The sequence below is a fragment of the Dipodomys merriami genome, unplaced genomic scaffold (assembly GCF_024711535.1).
Source record: "Dipodomys merriami isolate MVZ:Mamm:240054 unplaced genomic scaffold, mDipMer1.0.p SCAF_14, whole genome shotgun sequence".
In the NCBI taxonomy this organism is placed as follows: Eukaryota; Metazoa; Chordata; class Mammalia; order Rodentia; family Heteromyidae; genus Dipodomys; species Dipodomys merriami.
The window spans coordinates 5,397,671-5,418,982 of NW_027202715.1; the positions used below are offsets into that span (position 1 = coordinate 5,397,671).

A 21,312-nucleotide genomic window follows, 5' to 3' on the forward strand; every position below is an offset into this window, starting at 1 on the left:
GTTAGCTCTGTATAGGTCCCTAGCCTACAAAGGTGAAAGAAGAAATGGTCTCTTCAACTTAGAGACACTCACATTCAGCCATGAATTAATTCTGCTCTCTGCCATCTGCTGTAATGTAAACATTCACCATGTTTCATACCAGTACAAAGATGAGATGATGCACGAGTTGAACCATGAGGGAAGAATCGAATTTCATTAAGGAGACTGGTGGTCCAGGCAACAATGTGAGCTGTGCCTCAAAGTCTTTCCAGAATTCCTTCTTCTATGATGCATAACTTTCTTCTTTGTTTCTGTGGCTGATGATAGAGGGTCCAATGAAGCCTTTATTCTTATCTTTTACCCTAATTGCTTCTGACATCATATTGTGCTGCAGTACCAGAGCCCTACTGAGAAGGGACCATATGTTCGTAGTATGTTTGCCTTTCCTTACAACACTCTCAAAAAATTGAAGGTCTATTTTGTGGCTGACAAGTCAAGTTGCCATAACCAAAATAATGGGACCTAGAATGAAGCCAGGTATATATACCAAGAGTGTCCTCTGGGGAACAGAGAGATGGGAGAAAGGGAGAGAGGAAGATAGACAAGTGAGCAAGTGCTCATGAATATGGCATACACACATGCGTGTTTATGCACTGTATATATTGTGCATATCCAGATGCTTTGGGATATTCCAGCCTCACAAAGGGCCCTATAGCTTGCATAGCTGATGCAACCTTTAAAAACCGCTTATACGTCAAGAAACTCTGGAGAGTAGAGTTATTAATGTATTCCTTCTTTAGGAAATGAGGCTCTGCCATTTTAGTTCATCTAGGTACTCCATCCATCACAATCATATCCCCATATGCCTTCCGTTTGTGTATCAAAGGGTTTTTCTCAAATCTAGAGGCACTGGGAAGGAGACATGGGTGGGGTGTGTGCTCTCTTCCTTGTTCTCACTTGGTCTATTTGAACAAGGATTGGTAAGTTACCATATCTTTGGCCTCTCCTCTCTTTGGTGCACATGGTCTCTACAAAGACCTGAAGTTTCTGCAGAGTAAATTTTGATTCCTCTTAGGCCCATTGCCTAGAGGCTTTTAAAGGCTTAGAGGCATTTCTCTGATCTCTCTGAAATGATGACTTCATTCAAGCACACTAGGAAGACTACTCTTTGACCCCTTGTGGAAATGAATGCATTTGTCCTTTAACAAACTGCCCATCTCCATAGTACAATGAAATGGAAGTCTTGGATTGAACCTTTGTAAGGTAGGGATTTAGATAAAATGGGTCATCTCACTCAACCTCTTACTATATAAAGGAAACAATCCTTCTCCTCATATCTCTGACCCCCAACTCAATCTCTAAAGAAATGAGAGGAGCTCTTAAATTTATTGGTAGTAGTATATAGTCGTGGTGTCAGTTATACTCTCCTTGTATGGGGCAGGTATATAATGGTAGAATTGAGAATAATTAAAACAATTGAGTGTTTTCATTGGAAACTAGTATGTGACCATGTGCCTGTGTTGGTATTTGATTGGTGGAAAGGTATTCTGAATGCTTACAATTCAAGGCATACTGTGAGCTTCATGATGACCACATCCAGGATTACTACCTAAAGAGAGAGAGCCTTATTTTGAAATTGTATGGCTAGTTTTGGGGACACTCGAGGTTGGATAGAAAAAAAGATTTAAATTCAGACTGTCATTACAGAATAGAGGGAAGTTCTTCAGTGAGAAGGAATTTTACTAAGTCAAGATATCATTTATTAACCACTGAGCATGGTAAGAAAACTGTGTTTAATCCTGGCTAGTAATCAGTTCTTGGGGAAGGCATTTTGCTTCTGGAGATCTCTAGTTTCTCATGCAGTAGCGCTGTGAATTCCTTTCCAATACACTTCACACATGAAAATCACAAGAGATAACTGTTCTCTGTTTTTTTGTTTTTTACTCTAAAGCAGACATAAGCTCTTCCATCTGTCAGTCTCTGGGCTGTTTTGTCTGGACCTCCGTCTTTACAACATTGGTTTCAGTCCCTCCTTGTTCTGTAGTTAGTGATTTGCCATATCCCCTCCTACTAGAGTATGAGCAACCTTCACAGCCACCCCTACTCACTCTGGAGCAAAGAACACAGAAGCTGAAAAGGATTCTCTCCTAGAATCTCCATGTCTGGTTTCCTGCAGGACAGCACTGTTGAATGTTCTCTTTACTCCATAGAGTTGTAGAAACAGAACAAGACGGTGGTATGCCAAGTGCATGCTCAGTAACATTGGACTTCTCTCCCTTTATCTTTTGCATGTAGTGGCAACTTCATATATGTTTCAGGACCAAATTAAGATTTGAAGATGAAAGAACATATCCCTGGCTTATCTTCTCCCTTCACTTTCTTATTCTGGGTAAGGTGTTCAAGAGAAAGATGGTTCTGCACTGAGTTAATGTTCAAATTTTAAAAGTACAATGACATAGGTTCGTGGGAAGTATTTTTGAAGATTCCAGAAGACATAACCCAGATATCATTAAGTTTCCATTATCCTTATCAGTGAAATTAGTGCCTTTCCCTAATCAGTATTTTCTGCCATTTTAAACAATAAAGACATTACTCATATGGTTACAAGAAATGGCTTATAAATTTGGAAGAGAAATCACTTGAAATCCAAGCTGCTAAGAGGAATAATTAGGGGCCACAGAACAGGTCTCAGTAATGTGGCAGAAGCTTCTAAACCATCCCACAGGACAGAGAAGCACAAGATGGCTTGACCTAGATGTTTAATAATACAGTTCATTGCCCTTGGATTGAAGCTAAAGGGTAGGACCAAGTGCCTACTTTATCATTTTTTAGGGAAAAATTGCCAAAGTCTCTTTGAATTCACCACACAATCGCCTCTTGCTTTGATTAAGAACAGACAGAGCTTTCTCAGCAGCAACTCAGCATATGAAATTAAGAGCAAAACAAAACAAAATCTCAAAACTATCACCCAACCTAATTTCTTATATTCTGCCATGCTTGGCAGAAAGTATTATGTAAGACCTATCGTAGCTAGACAAATGGCTGTGTTCACCGTAGAAATAACCTTTTGTTTAATTAGAAAATAGGAGCTATATGGGACAATAAAAATGGTTACTGCTGCCCTCTTTCACTGTTTAATAAATATGATTGTGCTAGAGATAATGGTAAGTGTTATTTATTTGTGCAATATCACAGAGTTGGTAATTGTTCATGTTGTGGAGACTGTCCTGTGTAGAAATCATGGTGGTTTTCTTTGATCCAAGAAAGGAAAATAGCAAGTTGCTTCTTTAAAAAGCTCATGGCCTCACTAGGCCATCACACAGTGATCTATGTATTTTTAGCCTCCTCTTTGCCAGGGAACAATCTCCCTGGTGTTGTCTGGTGTGTACTGAGAACTGGCAGGTTATGTTCAATTGTTCCCTGCTTTTACCCAGAGTGTCCTGGGGTCTTCATGGTCCTTTCTTAGCCAGGCCATTTGATGTGCAGTTGATTTCCCCAACACAGCTATATTTTTCAGACTTGCTGGAGGGAAGAATAGAGCAAAGAATCCTCTCTGAGGGTATGTTCATGGGAAGACGAAAATCTCCCTGATGGTCCCTCCTGAGAAATGGCACATGGGGTGAAGATCAGCCTGAACTTCACAGCATCTGTTATAGTCTCTTCCCGGGAGGTGGTGGGAAGGTAGCACCAGATTTCAGGTTCAGTTCCATTTTGTGTTTTACTATGAACACTCTAGCTGTGAGACTTTGTGAGACTGCACATGTAGTTTGGGTCAACTGGCTGCATTTATTTCATTGGGTCGCACATATGGCAGCTCATATTTAGTTTTTTGGGGGGTAGATAGAGGTCAAGGGGTTTATTTTTGCATTTATGTTGTGTTCATGAATGGAAGTTCCACTTCTGGCCTTCTAGAAAAAAAAGGTATTTGTGATGTTGAATGATTATTATTTATTTTAATTATGGAGACTTTTAAGGGGTCTGGGCTCCTGGCTTTCATAAATATGAGTCATTTTCTGCAATTTTGAACATTTGGCTCTGCTCAGAGAGACCTACAGAAATGAGATACAGCAAAAAATATGTATACAAGGGTTTTCCCATGATCAACTATTTCTGTGAGTCCTAAACTGCCCTTTCGAGGTTTCTACATGCTACCTTTATAAAAATATAGACGGTGTTTCCGAAGGAAAACATAACACACCCAAAACCCCTTTTTCTTCACACAATTCATTGTAAGCTTCAAAATCCCTGAAAATCCCCCAATCTCCTTTCACAGGCTGATTCCTACTCTCTAACTTTCCTCATCTCCCCCCTGAAAGAAAGAAAGAAAGAAAAAAAGGCATTTCTTCCAAGGACTGAGAGGTTGTAGGCCGATGCTTAGCAACAGCTTTCAGCATTCCTGTGCTTTAAGTAGCTGCAAGCCCCTCGCTGAACTCTTTGATGTGACTGTCAGGGCAGATTTATTTTGTTTTAGCACATTGTCTACTTGTCCAGATGAATCAGGAGATAAAAAGGAGTCATGTTTACACTCCTCCCTTTTTTTTCTTCTTTTTTTTCCCCTCTTTTCTCAGAGATGTAATTAAATCGTGTTTTTGATGAATCTTGGGGAGCTCCAGTTGAAGAAGACAGAAATTGACTGAAAGAAAGGGGGAAAAGGAAAACTGGCTTGGCAGGATGAACACCTGACTCTATCAGAAAATAAAGCCCAAGTATCAGCAGGCTTGGTTCTGGGAAGCTGACTGTTTTGTTCTGAGCCTTTTGTCTGCCTCCTATGGAGGCTCACTCTAGACGAAGGGAAGAATCCTGTGGCCCTCACTTGCAGGGCACTGGGTCTTTGCAAAATTTTTAGGTTGGCAGTAATCAGTCTCTTCTTTCTTGTTATACACAGGCTCATATGGAAGGCCTATTCTCCCTCCTCCCTCCTTCCTTCTCTCCCTCTCTCCCTCCCTTCCTCTCTTCCTTCATCCTCCTTCCCTCTTTCCTTCTCCCTCTCCCTTTCTGTGGCCATCACTCCATCCCTCTCATTCATTCATTCATTCATCCCTTCAAATTTGTAATCTTTGTCATTTACTACATAGCATGTCTGAGGCAGATAGATGTCGATCTAAAGCGAGTTGCTGAACTCCAGTGATCTTGAAATAACAAAACCTTTATTGAGAAGAGTGAATTGAATTCCGTGAAGGTTTGCTACCCTCCTTTTTTTGTTTTAAAAAAATGATGATCCAGGTTTTTCATGCTCATATTTAGTAACACCATTGTGAGTTCTATTAATGACCCGCAGCGAGCAGTGAGGAGCAGGAATCCAGCATTTAGTACTGCTAAGGACACACCAGGCAGCAGCTACCCTGCAAGTTTAATCTGCAGCTCCGGAAGCCCTCTATTTGCATCCTAAATAGGTTACATTATAGCACCCCCTTCTGCCGGCTCAGCCGAGTGACAGCTTGCTTTCTCCCCGGATGACAGCTCTCAAGACTTTGAAAGCAGCCAACATGCTGCTGCCCTTTCCACAGTTCCCTGCAGGATCAAGCCAGTGACCAGAATGTTCTCCTGGGCTCTTCATTGGGATGAAACTTTTTTATTACTCATTCAAGAGTAGTCTAAATTATGAGAGAAAGATGCTTATAACCAAAGTTGAGCTAAGTGGGTGCTATACTCATACCTTGTCTTCTTCAGGGCCAGAGACCCTTCTGTTCACCCACATCCAAGACCAAGGGCATTTAGTGCATCAGAGAAACTACAAGCTTGGGATTCATTTTCCCTCTTATGGACAAGGCTGAAGTACAGGAAGGAAGTTTTGCTTTATCTATTCTAAAATAGCCGACTCCTTTGGCAAAGTATATCCTGCAATGTAAGCCCTCTGGGTAGTGACAACCAGTGAGGCTCTGCTTGAAATGTGTGTATGTGAACAAGCCAGCGTCAACATTTAGGGGTTCTGTTTGTGGGGGAGAAGTCCCTTTAGAAGGTCACTTAGAGAGTGATTCAGAAGGCTTAGAGAGATGTAGATTTGCCTTTACCCTTATTCTTGGAGACTGAAAAATGCTATTTGTTCCATGCTTGAAATTTGTTAATGTTGCCATTTGACATTGAATTCACTGAGGAACTACTATGAGTTAAGACAGACATTGCCTTCAAGGAGCAAACTGTGAAAGAACAGGTTGGAAGAACATCCAGGCAGGGCCAAGCTCTCCTGGGTGGGTGGAACCCTACGCTTGACCTGGCTCATGGAGCGGAGTGGGGGAAATGGAGGCAAGAGACAAGTCAGAGAAGCTAGCTCCAGGGCCTAGGGCCTTCTTGGTCACATCTGGGGCTTTTAGGCCAAATCATTCCATGTTGTTGGAAGCAGAGATCTATCCTGTTTTAAGGATGTAGGAAATTATGGAGGTTGGTCAGGAACTGAGCCTGCTGAACAGATCCACATAGGTGACTGAGACCACAGTCATCCTTTGGTTAAGGAGAGCCAGGGAGGTAGAGATGTTGACTATAGAGCATAAACTGGACTGTTTTCATGATGGCCAAAGAAAGGGTCCACATTCCCCAGTGGCTCTCTCTGGAGTTCTTTGACACTTGGCCCTTTGTCATCCTACAAGCAGTGTGTCCTCTTTGTGTTTGGCAGCACAGTGCTGCTCAGTGCTCTCTGCATACTGAGCAGGATAGACCCAGTAGTAGATGAAGGCAGACAGTGGCCACACAGACCTTTTAAAGCCTGGGGATCTAGGGTGTAGGTAACAGGGAAGGAAGGTTGTTGAGATACATGGGCCCCCTCTGTTTTATCACTGAGACAAGATAAAGTTGACACAGCAGAATAGAGCCATACTGCTCTCTGCTCCTCTCTCCTTCCCTCTCCTTCCCTCCCATTCCAAAATGTTAGAAAATAGCTTGATGGATGGAAAATCATTTGAGAAATGACTGCCAGACATCATTCTTTTCTCTATCTCCAACTCTGTCTTTCCCTCCTCTCCCCTGTTCTCTCCTCCCTTTACCTCCCCTTTGTTCCTTTCCTCTCCCCTGTCCTCCCTTCCTCCCCGCCCACTCCTTTCTTCTCCTGTCTTCCTCATCTTCTCCTTTCCCCTCCCCTACCGTTCCTTTTTACTCCCCTCCTCTTCCTTCCTTCCTTTTCCCCTATCCTGTCCTCTCCTATTTTTCCATCTCTCCTCTCCTCTCTTTCCCTCCCTCATTTCCCGCCCCCCCTTGTCCTCTCCTCTGACCCAGAATGGAAATTCCCATGGGAGGAAGGCTCGGTCTCCTGTCTTTGAGCCCTCCTAGGCCACCATGGATTTGAAGAGTGAAGAATGTCAAAGTCACATATTAGTGGGGTTTTTTCCCTTTGAAATAAAGTTTTGAAACTTTACATTTTCCTTTGGATGTAAAAAGTTAGGCTGCCAGGATAACTAGAAACATTGCATGATGAATCGTGGTCATTTCTCACATAATCCACATTTATTTGGATCTGGAATCTCTCAAGGAAACAGCTTCACATATACATATTTAGATGACTGAAACTTTTGATGTTGACTGTTGTTGACAGTATAAAAATGAATTAAAAACACCTCTTTTATAAACAGCTCTGTTAATAATTATTAATTTTGAAAAAGAATGAAAGAAAAGATGTTGAGATATTTCTCGAGTCTTTAACCCACAGATCTATTTTTCTTGCCTCTACCATACCAACTGTATTTTGTAATAATTAAAGCATTAGTATTGTTAATATTTAATAACATATAGTCATTATCTAGAAGAGCCAAAATCTTATCCAGAATAGTTCATAGACTAGGAATTCATGTTAACTTTACAGACTGTTTGGAACTAAGCATTTTCAATATACTTATCTTCTCTCCCATAGCCAACACACATACACACACACACACACACACACACACACACACCACACACACACACACAGTTGTAAGCTGGGGCTCTTTCAAACTTTTGCCATTCCCAAGGAGACAGAGTTTGTGGACAGCTCTAGTCCAGAAGGGTTCTGGCAGCATGATGGAACATTTGTGACTGTCACACCTTAGATGCTGTAATAGGTTGCTGTTGTTGTTAAACAATCGAATCCTGCCTGCTTTCTTTGAGTCTCTAAAGGGATATAAAATTCTGTCATGGCTAGTCCCACAATTGTTAGGATCCCAGTTCAAAACCTAGCTCATGTGTGACATAGACCTTTAGAGATTTCACTTAAGTGGCCAGGACACACTATCCTCATCTACCAAGTCAGCTGTAATCCCACATTTTTTTGTTGCATTCACAACACTTGGCCTAAGATTTTAAAAGGAGGCCGAGTGTCAGAGTGACAGAGAAATGCCTTTGGATAACAAGAGACTTCCATTAGAATCCATTTCTTAGGTGTTTTATGTTTATGTAGATCACGGTGAGAACTTTTGAGATGGTTGTTCCGGGAGGAGTTACTTTCTTTCAAGCTGGTCACATGTGTTCTTCATGCTGTTGTCTGTTGTGCACGTGGACAAAATCGCCATGCTACCTCATTCTAGGGATGAAGTGACAGGAGCTATTGATGTCTGCTAGATAGGAATTAACCACCATGTATTTCCTGACTTACACAGGAAATAATGAGCTTAGTTTCATTTTGTCCTGTTGACCTGCTTGAGTGTTAGAGGGACTGGGGGTTTCTCCTCTGAAAGTCTGTTGTGATACACGGGTATTCGGTTCTTACTCCGTTTCTTGGTATCTCCTTTCTTCATGTCATCCAGTGGTCTTGGAAGCTGTCTCTACCCACCATCCCTCTTGCTGCTCGCGTCAGATGCCTGATGCTATTTTTAATCTTTTATGGGCTGCCCAAGATAATTAATTAAAGAATAAGTGTATGTTAAAGACATTGGGGACCAGCTAATAGCCTGAGAATGGAAAATCCTTGCAAGACCTTGTGAGGAGGATTTTTCAGGATGTGGGTGCCTTTCGTTGATGTAGATGTTGATTTAGGACTAGACTATTGAATAGTAAGTTCTATGTGGCCCAAAGATGGTGACTGTACTTTGACTGTGCAGAAGGATTCTAAAAGCCTTAAAGAAATGTTTCTTTCCCTGAAGGGACCTGCTTCTTTGGCCTCTCTATCCATAAGTGGGCAGACCTCTCTGGACATCAACCTCCTTTCTCCCACCTCCATCAAAGGTGTTTCTGTAGTGCCAGCTACTCTTTCAGTGCCAGGGATGGGCACATGACCCAGGCTTAACTATGGAGAGTGTTACTTCTCCTGTGATTCAAATCATACAACCAGTTCCCAGGTTTGTCTTGGAACTTTCACGGGAAAAATTTTAAAAAGGAGAAAAAAAGGGAGAGGAAGAGAGAAGTATTTTTGAAGATGGCAAGATAGAGTTTTGAGACTCTTAAGAGTTTATTATATGAGAAGGAAGAAATAAAGTTAAGCAGTAGAAAGTTCTGATAATAGGGTTAAGCACCTGGATCCAGCCATACCTGAAATTACATACTGTGGGGCTCATTAAAGTTTCTTTCTCCCCCTTTATTTCCCTAATACATTTTGAATAGACTTCACTATCATTAAAAAAATCTTTTCCCCACTCAAATAATTTGAAAAGGGAAAGTTTGTACCCTACTCTAGAAAGATGGTAAATGTCCCCCATAGAACCCTGCCAGACAATCATTCTTCATTATGTAGGACTTTAATTCCATTTTCTTTTTTTTTTTTTTTTGGGTCCAGTCACAGGGCCTGAACTCTGGGCCTGGGCGCTGTCCCTTAGCTCTTCAGCTCAAGGCTAGTACTCTACCACTTGAGCCACAGCGCCACTTCCGGCTTTTTTTTCTTTTTGCTTATGTGGTGCTGAGGAATCGAACCCAGGGCCTCAGGAATGCAAGGCAAGAGCTCTACCACTGAGCCACCTTCCCAGCCCCTTTAATTCCATTTTCTACCAGTCCCTCTGTACCATGAATACCAAATTCAACCCACCCTCTTAAACATCCTGCAAACAAAAACCTGATTGAATGACCTTCTTGTTCTAAAGATACATCATAGGCATGAATGTTGATTTTCAATAGTTCCTTCAACCTTATATTAAATACTGCTGTGAGCTATTTCCTGTATCTGTTCTGACGCCCAGGGATGGGTAGGAGGAGACAGAGCAATGAGCCACATGGGGGCTCTTCATGAGTCTTCAGGAAGGCTCTACTGGCCTCTCCTAAAAGCTTTCCTTAGACAGAGATGGGTAACTGCTGTAACTAAGCAACCAGAGAAGAATCCAGTAGAATCAGCCATGTCCACACAGGTCTGGGTCTGTGAAGTCACCTTTGTGCCGCACCAGGGACAATGGAGCTTCTTCCTCTGTTCTTCCTGTCCCTGGCTGGAGTGGAGGTCATGAGTTCCCTTGAGCCACATTTCCTTCTCCCTGTCTTCTTCCTCTACCACCATGTGGAGAATCTGCAATTAACTGCCTCAATTGAGACATAGGCAGGAAAAAAAATAATTTCTAAGTCGCTTAAACTGGCAACATATACATGGAGACTTAGAAAGCTAATTGTGCTACATATCTATCCCCCAGACTCTGTGGTCCAACAAATCAATTCTACCTCCAGAGAGGGCCTTCATCGTCTTGTGATTATGTTTGTGTAAAGTCTTGGGGTCTTTGATCAAAGAATGGCATTTCAGGCAAGGCCCTAATCCTCACTGCCTTAAGATGTTTAAATGGGTTAAAAAAAAAAAAGTTGATAGCAGCCAGGATTTAGATTTGCTTTCACCCAGCTTTTGTTTTGAAAGGGTTTCTATTATCCGTGGCTTCCCTTTTGGGGGCCAAGATGGATCATTGGGTAAACCAAAAAGGGAAAGAGGATATGGGAGGAAATGGGCGGAGACTGGGAATTAATCTTCTGAAGGAGAATGTTTGATCAGCGGGGAGGACGGGGGTCTCTGATGCTGCCAGCAGGCACCTTTCGGACGCGGGTGTGATTGGCACCTTTGAAGCCTTGTCAGGAGCCAGTGTCCAGTGGGTCGGAGCTTCCTCTGTCTGTGGGTGGTGGTGGTAATAATGTGGCAACTGGGAGGATTAATTGCGGACAAGCAGCAGGATTATGAGGAGGGCTTCTGGGTTCTAAAGGAACAGTTCGAGGCAAGCCTCTGATCTGTCAGCCTTAGAGGAAATTAGTGGGAACAGGCTTTAAAAAAAAAAAAAGGGGGGCATTTAGGATATTAAAGTGAAATGGGAAGAGGATATTGAAGCAGGGTAAAGGGACATGGAGCACTGCTTCCAGAGGTGGGGGTCTCCTTCCTACAGGGAAAGCAGAAGGTTTGCCAGGTTTTGTAGATAGCCCCTTCCTATGGGCTAGCCGAGATTCTGATTTGTTATGCAACAAGTTAAAAAGAGCAGGCTGGATTCAAGGTAGCACTGAAGTTCCTGGGTAAAAGACATGTTCCCTCCTCTGACCAACTCTTTTTATTTAGTCAGTTAGTTGCCAGTACTGGGACTTGAACTCAGGACCTGGGTATTCTCCTTTAGGTTTTTTTTTTTTTTTGGCGGGCAAGTGCTCTACCACTTGAGCCACAGCACCACTTCTGATTTTCTAGTGGTTTATTGGAGATAAAAGTCTCAAGGACTTTCCTGCCCTGGCTGGCTTTGAACCGTGATCCTCAGATCTCAACCTGCTGAGTAGCTAGGATTACAGGATTACAGGTGTGAACCACCAGCACCCGGCCTCCCTTAGCTTTTTTTTTTTTTGCCTCAAGGCTACTGCTTTACCACTATTGTCTCACGGGCTTTCCTGCCCAGGATGGCTTTGAACCTCGATCCTCAGATCTCAGCATCCTGAGTAGCTAGGATTACAAGCTTGAACCATTGGTGTCCAGCTGGCCTGGCTTTTTTAGAATGTCCTGAAAGGAAGCTTGCTGGTGTCATTGTAAAACAAATCAAGAGCATCACTGCTGCCCTATATGCCTTAGCTATCTGTTGTATATTTTACTTCTTACCCTTTTGGTTCCACTCAGGATGCTGCCAATAAATCCTATCTTACCATTAAAGAGACCATTCATCATACTTCCTAATGTAATTAATCAAGATACACCACAGTCCCTTTAAAATGAGATCATTTTGATAAATCATGTATGACACGAAAAGACTTTATTCCTTTTAAGTGCAATTTAGACTGTAATTTTTTTCCTCATTTATGATTCATGGGAGAAACATGGATAAAATTCCCTTGCACAGTTACACCTTATCTGTAGCAATAACTCAAAACTGCTTTGAGATGAAAATTCAGGGCTGTATTCACCAAAGCTGAATGCCAGCTCATTATTTTCTGGCATTCAGTAGTCCAAAAATAATGTCCACACATTAAAAGCAGTCATTCTCAAAAAAAAAAAAAAAGTTGAAATTGGCCAGGCACCAGGTACATCAATTATACTCCATCACCCTTAATAAGGAAGAAATATCAGATGTCTTCTTGGAGGGTTTTTTCCTCTCCTTTTTTTTTTTCTAAAACCACAATGCTCAGCCCTTACCTTCCTCAGGTTAGAATGATTCGGAAACAAAAATGTTGGGGAATTTCTACTGCTGGGACATGAGACTTGGAAGAAGTAGCTTTTCTTCCTCCCTTGTGGGTCCAGTTTTATTTTCTTCTGTTTTTTTTTTTTCTCATTTTATAAATGGAAGGCCCCATTTCGTTGGGTCTGAGTTTTCTTTCTGAACTTCCGTGTCTGTGGTGCAGGCTCCCTCCACCCCCAAAAGCTGTCACAATAATTTGGGAAGTGATATTCATAACCTCCAATAGAAAAATAATGTGAAAATGTGCCTGCTGATGAGATCCATCAGGCTGAAGGGCACATTTTTGGGTTACAAACTAGACACTGATACTACTCATTAAACTGAGAAATGGCTTGTTTTCCACTAATATTGAAATAAACTCTGGATGAATCTTATGCCATGCTGGTATGTACTTATAGAGAAAACAAAAAGAAAACACAGATATATTTAATTTGGACATGTTAAGTCAACACAGTTTCAGGTCTTTCTTGGATCAGGCAAAGGAATGTGAACAATTAGAAGTTCAGACTGAGAACATTTGAAGGATTCAGTTTCTAAGAATTATAAACCTACTGTGTATGTGTGTATTTTTCCCCCAAACACTGATACCTATGCATAAGGACTTAACCTATATGTGATTTATTTCCTGGATGTTTCTGGGGATTTGTCTTAGGAAGTGAAAACAAAACATAGGATTTGACTGTGTGTTTAACCCAAGAATTCCCATACCTTTTTCATAGCTGTATAAAACAGCATATACAACAAAACCTTAGTTTATGGAGGTTATAGTTTTGCTGATAAGTCTCTGTGTCTTCTTCACATAGACACTGACCTCAAACACATCATTCACCTTAAGATGGAATTTTCCATGCTTTCATTTCTTCTAAGACCAAAAAGGAAAGAAAAAGAAAAAGAAGAATTAAGAATGGAGGCCATAGCCAGATACTGGTGTCTCATGCCTGTCATCTTAGCTACTCAAGGTTCAAAGTCAACCCTGGCAGACAAATCCATGAAACTCTAATCTTCAATAACCAGCAAAAAGCCAGAAGTGGCAGGGTAGTAGACCCTGCCTTGAGTAAAAAAAAAAGTCAGGCAGCAACACAAGACCCTGAGTTCAAGCCCTAATATGGAGGGGGAAAAAAATAAAAAGTAAAAAAAAAAAAAGGAATATAGGCCAATTAAGGCCATCCTTGTTATGTGCAAGTTTACATTTATAACATTTATATCTTTTACCTTTATAATTTTCTATTTTCACCAGAAAAGCTCTGTAAATTTGAAGGATTCATATGTATCTCATTAAAAAATATTCTCTAACTGTAGCAACTTTCAACGAACTTCCAAAGAATGCAAATTTGGAATGTAAATATTTTAAGGCCCAATAAAATTGGCAGGGAATGTTTTTCCTCCTTTAATCTTGAGTTTATTTTATTCTAATTTATTGCCATGATTATATTTTCCAATATGACTTTGAATATAATACACAATTATTGCATACAAGGTTGAACAGTTTGCTTCATTAAGCCTGCAAAAGTCAAGCTTCTTGGGAGCCCCATAAATATTCTTGCATTTCTTCTTAATTAAAATGGCCCTCCAAAATTGTCTCAAGTTTATCAATACAAACAATAAGCTAACTGGAAGAAACAGTGCAAGATGACCTGGTGCCCAAACCTCAAACAGAGCCCGCTGTGGCATGTATGCTGGAGTGTTCTGCCACCTGTTGGCTTGGTTTACTCATAACAGGGTATGGATGTCTCTCACTACCAGTAGGGCAACTCTTATTGACCCCTGTCCAGTTCATCACCCCTGAGAGAAAAGAGGCCTTTGAGAATTTCAGGCCTCCTAACTTCCTCCACTTGGCCCCATGGTTCTTCTGCTAGTGCTAAAAATTTATGGCTGGGCCCATGAGTGGCAGCACAAGGCCTTCCCTTCTTCTGGGTTATTTTAGAGTTTCCTGTCATAAGGAAATCCAGGAACATGTATCCTCAGTGGATTGTGTATGACAGCGTCTGCTTATGTCTCAGGAATCTGAGGCATGATGGATAAACTGTCACTTTTGAAGGATGATGTTTTCTCCATATTTCCATTATGAACTGGGCTGTCATCTCCTAATAAATTTCTTTCATTGGTATCAATTTATTTTTACAAGCAGAGGGCCTGATGTATTTGGGAAAAGCACTGACAGCAGATCTGGCCCTGCTTGACAGAGCTGGCTTCACCTCATTTTGGAAAACTACTTTGGTTCCAAGGATAGAACTTGACCTGCAGCCCTTGAGAATTAAAAAATAATAATAAAAAAACCCTTTGTGAGAGGAAGAGAGACACACGAGGCAAGTTCCTTCTTTTAAGCCAAAGTAAATCAAGCCTCTAGGACAATCATGACATAATATTATTTCTAGGACAGTTCTACAAACCCACATGAGGACTGCCATATGTAGCAACGTGCTAACTTTTGCTACACTAGCGCAGGAATGCAGCCTGTCCATGGATGAATTCTACTTATTCCAAAGTTAGGAATTTCACTGCTGTTGCTTTCAGAAGGATCTCACTAATTTTAGTCCTATTCAACAAGGGAGGAACAAAATTCTTTCATGGGGTCAACACTTAATCTGTGTCCATATGTCCTTCTGTGGCTACAATGAAAGGTTGGAATTGCTGTAATCAGCCCAAAGGAGGAGCGCATTCTTGGGATCTCAGCTATGCAGAAGGCAGAAGTAGGAGGATTGTGGTTCAAGGCCAGCCCTGGGCAAAAACACAATACTTACCTTTAAAAAAAAATGAAGCAACTATTAAGAGGAAGAGTGCCTGCCTAGCAAGTATGAGGTTCTGAATTCAAATTTGAGTACCACCAAAAAAAATCTAGTTGAAGACATAAGATATTTTACAAACTAGGGCTAAAAATAAACCACAGACAATAATTAATAAGCCTTGGCTAAAACAATTGCCTCCTTATCTAATCTTTATCTCCACTGGGAAGAAGTAGCTTAGAATTTTAATATCAAACAGTTGCCACTGGTGGTAATCTGCTTGGATTTGTGTCCCAACTTAGACAAACCACAGAATCCAGAACTTAAGTGAGATAATGGTCAAATTATTTAATTTCACTGGTTCTGTTCCACAAGAATGAATTTGAGGCTGTGATTCCATATGAACATGGAATAAATGAATGCCTGGACAGCTATTTAACACAAACCCACATCCAAAGTAAGAACAAACAAGTGTTAGCCCTAGTCTCCTCTTACTCCTCTTGACTTTTATCATTTTGCAATGAAGTATGGTTGAAGAGTTAGAATAAAAAGCCCAAGGCCGCAAAATTGGTTATCTACGTGTAGAAAACTAAAGCTAGATCCTTATATATCACCCTGCACCAGCATCAACTCCAAATGGATCAAAGGCCTCGAAGTCAAAGCAGACACTCTGAAAACATTACAGGATGGAATAGGAGAAACCCTAGGCCTCCTTGACTCAGGCCGAAATTTTCTGAATAGAGACCCGGAAACACAACAAATCAAAGAAAGGTTGGACAAATGGGATTGCATAAAGTTGCAGAGCTTTTGCATGGCAAAGGACATAGCTAACAAGATCAATAGAAAGCCCACAGATTGGGAGAAGATCTTCACAACGGACAAGGGTCTCAATCTAAAATATACTTGGAACTCAAAAAATTAAATCCCCCAACAACAAATCCTCAAAGAAACAACTGCCCAATAAATAAGTGGGCAAAAGACTTAAAGAGAAACTTCTCTGAAGAAGAAAGAAGGATGGCCAATAGACACATGAAGAAATGCTCAACATCCCTAGCCATAAAAGAAATGCAAATCAGAACAACATTGAGATACCAGTTAGAATGGCAAAAATCAAGAACTCTAACAACAACAGATGCTGGAGGGGATGTGGACAGAAAGGAACCTTACTTCATTGTTGGTGGGAATGTAAACTTGTTCAACCACTTTGGAAAGCAGTATGGAGGTTCCTCAGAAGACTTCACATAGAGCTCCCCTATGACCCAGCAATCCCACTTTTGGGCATTTACCCAAATGTTTACAAACAAGACCACACTAAAGCTACCAGCACAACTATGTTTATTGCAGCATTATTCACCATAGCTAAGATATGGAACCAACCCAGATGCCCCTCAGTAGATGAATGGATCAAGAAAATGTGGTATGTATACACAATGGAATTCTATGCCTCCATCAGAAAGAATGACATTGCCCCATTTGTTAGGAAATGGAAAAACTTGGAGAAAATTATATTAAGTGAAGTAAGCCAGGCCCAAAGAAACATAGGTCCCATGGTTTCCCTTATTGGCAATATCTAGTATATGTATGAGTCAAGCGGAAAAGGTCAGATAATGTGATGTAGGGAAATGAACCCTTAGATATGTATTTTAATGTTTTTTTCTTTCATGCATTTGTTTCTAATGCATTTATAAGATTATCTCTTTGTTGCTTTGTATGTCCCTCCCCCACAGTATAACCCCTGCTTTCACTATATTTGATGTCAGTATAACTTGTGAAGGAGATGGGGAAAAACAAGTCATTTAAGGATACAGGCGGACCTGTTGCAACAAGTTGTCATGTCGAAAACGAGCTTTACAACGTTGGTGTGGGGGGGGGGGAGTCTGGGAAGGGATGTGAAGCATAAACAAAGGAGGAGGCTGCAATGTTTGATAAGAAATGTATGCATTATCCTGCCCATGTAATTGTAACCCCTCCGTACAGTATGTTCACTAAAATAAAATAAAATTAAATTAAAAATTAAAAAAAAAAGCCCAAGGCCAGCTGGATTCTGGCTCTAAATCGTGGCCAGTAAATCATCAGAGAAAAGGGAAAGTAGACAATAAACAAGTTGTGCCTAAGGCAAGGATTGAATCCTGAGGCTAAGTTTTGTTTTGGTTTTTATTTTCTTACTACATTTTCCATTCCCAGACCATAGATCCAAATATACTTTAGGTATTTCTTGATAAATGTTACAGTGTTGTGCATATCAAATGTACTGTCTGTTGCTGGTAGCTTATGCCTGTCATCCTAACTACTCAGAGACTGAGATCTGAGGATCTCAGTTTGAAGTCATGGGGCCAGGAAAGACCATGAGACTCTTACCTGCAATTAACCAACAAAAAGCTGGAAGTAGAGGTGTGCCTCATGTGGTTGAGTTCTAGCATTGAGCAAAAATCTAAGGGACAGCACCTAGGCCCTGTTCAAGGCCATTGCCAGCAAAAACAATAAAAATATATGTAAACAAATTCTTTATAATTTTATTTCTATAAAGAATGTGAATATAATTAAAAAGAAACATACAATATTGTATAAATTGGATGCCACCACTTGATCCTTTCAGATGCTTTCCTCAACTCTTATGTTCTGTATCAATGGTTACCATTGATAAACTGTCAGTGGGAAGAAGATTGATAGTTCTCCCTTTTACCTTAGTGAGGATGCCAGAATTCACTCATTTGTTAATGCCATGAGCAACTGCTTTACCAGATCAGATGATAGCTTTTGAATATCTAATGAAGAGTTCCTCAAAATTTTGTGTGACACAACATCCTATTAAGTTTAATTTGTGTCATTAATATTTGCTTCATCACCCTCCTAAGTTTAGGAAATAAGCAAGCTTAACAAATCAAGCCCTAATTTGTAGCATATGCCAATTCTGCTGTAAATACCACCATGGCTGGTTGTCAAGCTAAAAAAGAGATTTCACAGAGGACTGGGGGAGAAGAGAGAAAGAGAGAGAGATCACTGCATGACTACAAAAGGCTTAAGTGCTGGGTGCTGGTTGCTCACTCCTGTAATCCTAGTGGCTCAGGAGGCTGAGATCTGAGGATCACAGCTCAAAGCCAGCCTGGGCAGAAAAGCCAGTAAACCACCAGAAGACCAGAAGTGGTGCTCTGGCTCAAGTGGTAGAGCGCTTGTCATGAGCTGAAGAGCTGAGTTACAATGACCAGGCCCGGAGTTCAAGCCCCATGACCAACAAACAAACAAACAAAAAGGCCCAAGTAATTTTGAGAGAATAAAATTGTTTAATTTTATAAAATAATTAGTGAATAGTTACCCATATTACCTTTGCTTTTAAGGAAATGTATTCAATTGTAAGCACATGTAATTTACTTTTAAATGATCTATATTTAACAACTGATTTACAAATTCCATTGGTACTTGTGAACAAATATTCCACTGGCCATAGCAACCCCCAACAGATTTAAATAATGTATTTGTCTCCAGTACAGAGCAAAGTATTTTATTTGAAAGTAAGCTGAGAGTTATAGAGATAAATAGATGATTGATAGATGATTGGTAGATAGGTACATAGGTAGGTAGGTAGGTAGGTAGGTAGGTAGGTAGGTAGGTAGGTAGGTAGGTAGGTAGGTAGATAGATAGGTAGATATACATATATATGTATGTATATATATATGTATATACAGATATATAGACAGGCAGGCAGGCAGGCAGGCAGGCAGACAGACAGACAGACAGACAGACAGACAGACAGACAGACAGACAGATATCTTGATACAAACGATGTTGCTTCTTTTGTGTGTGTGTGTGTTTCATTACCAGGATAAGAATTCTTGCTTGGCTTTCTTGTTTGTAGTGGATGCACTAACAGTATTTTGCTGATTCATTGGAGTTTCATAAAATTTCTTTTTTTTTTTGCCTAGCCTAGCTTTGAACCATGATCCTCATATCTCAGACTCCTAAGTAGCAGAGCTTAGGATTAGAGGCATGAGGAGCCACTGGTGCCCAACAGCATGTTGCCTCTTAACACGAATTGAATCATATTTCCCTACAAACACATTATCTCTCTCTAAATCTCAGATAATGCCTTATCTGTAACATTATAATAATCATGGTACTTGCATCTTAAGGTTGTTGAGAAGGCAAATGGAACAATATATGTAAAATAAGTTACATATAATAAGTGCTCAAGCAGGGCACCAGTGGCTCATGCCTGTAATTCAAGCTACTGAAAAGGCCGATATCTGAGGATCAAGTTTCAAAGCCAATCCTGGCAGGAACATCCATGAGACTCTTGGTTTTAAGTAATCACCCAAAAGCTAGAAGTAGAGCTCTGTGGTTCAAGAGGTACAGCATGAGCTGTGAACGAAATAAAATCTCAGGGACAGCACCTAGGCCCTGAGTTCAAGCCTCAAGGCAGGCATAAATTAAACGAAAAACAAGAACAAAAAAACAGTTCACAAGAAATGGGGTATGTGCTACTTAGAGTTTCCAGTTTGATCGTGTCCATGTTAACGAAATCCTCAGCAATAATTCACTAGCAACAATTGACCTTGTGCTCTATCATATATCTTTGGGTATTGGTGATAGTTTCTAAATTGGATATTCGATCTTTATTAAACTTAACAATGGAATTAGAAAATTCCTTCTTCATGTCTCTTTCCCCCTCCCCCTCAGTGCTTTGAGACATTGCATGTTGTATCTGCTACAAGGCATTCACTGTCTAGTTAGAACTTGATCTCTAAAATTGTGAGATCCACTGTTCTACCCAACGGCCCAGACAAGTGCCCAGTTGTTGACAATAATATAGGCAGACTGGAGTGATGGCCAGCAAAGGAGATTATAACCCTGGGACCCCTCAGCAGAGACTGAGTGGCATGTAGATTTGGGGCAGTTTCTAAACACGTTCTGGAACTCAGGACTTTGTAACCTTGAACATATTACCTATCTTGCCTAGGTCTATTTTCTCATTTTTTCTTTTCTTTTTTTTTTTTTTTGGTCAGTCGTGGGGCCTGAACTCTGGGCCTGGGCACTGTCCCTCAGCACTTCAGCTCAAGGTGAGCACTCTACCACTTGAGCCACAGCACCACTTCTGGCTTTTTCTGTTTATATGGTGCTGAGGAATCGAACCCAGGGCCTCATGTATGCAAGGCAAGCACTCAACCACGAAGCCACCTTCCCAGCCCCATTTTCTCATTTTTTCAAATGAAGTTAATAACAGTGCCTATTTTAAACATTGGAAAATCCTAAGCACTTAATAGATTCAAGAAATATTAACTTTTGTCTCCCACTTTCCCCCTTCCCTTTCCTCCTCAGTTCCTAACACATCTCCTTCCTCTTCTGCTTCTACTTCTCTTCTACCTCTGAATGGAGAGATTGGATACCTGAGAGAATGTATATTGTTTCACTTAGGCCTTGGTATTTATCGTTTGTTTATTATGGTTCTAGAGTTTGAACTTAGGGGCTCATGTTTGCTAGGCAGGAACTTTTACTACTTAAGCCATACCTCTACCCCTTTTTGCTTTGGTTGTTTTTGATATAAGGTCTCATATTTTACACAAGCTGTTGGGATCAGGACCCTTCTACTTATACTTGTAGCTACAGCTAGGGTAACAAATGTATTACCATGCCCAGGGTTTTCTTTCCAAATGGAGTTTTATGAGCTTTTTGCTGGGCTTGAATCTTGATCCTCCCAATTCAGCCTGCTGAGTAGTTTGGATTATAGGCAAAAGCCATTATGCCCAGCTTATAAGTAGGAGTTTTAATTCAATATTTTAAATTAAAAGAAGCAGTGGCATATTAAAGATCTTTTTGTACTTTTTATTGTAAAAATACTGTACAGAGGGGTTAAGTTATACGAGCAAGGTAATGAGTACATTTCCTATTGAACATTGTTGCCTCCTTTTTTGTTTTTCCTCTACCATCCCTTCCCTCCCACCTCCACAGTACTCCCCTGCCCTCCACCAAAGTTGTAAATCAAACTCATAATAACATTGCTAACAGTTTTTGATCCTTGTTTATTAAGTTCTATTGATTACCAATTTTATATAGTTAAAAATACAACATATATGAGTTTTAATATTTATTGTGCTCATTGCATATTTCTTGCTTTA

General features: G+C 40.6%; 1 protein-coding gene across 1 annotated transcript in view; it reads left to right on the forward strand.

Moving 5' to 3' along the window:
• Nucleotides 1-21,312, forward strand: part of Lrmda (leucine rich melanocyte differentiation associated) — a 1,080,690-nt gene that overhangs the window by 848,739 nt on the left and 210,639 nt on the right. The gene's annotated exons all lie outside the window — the stretch shown is intronic.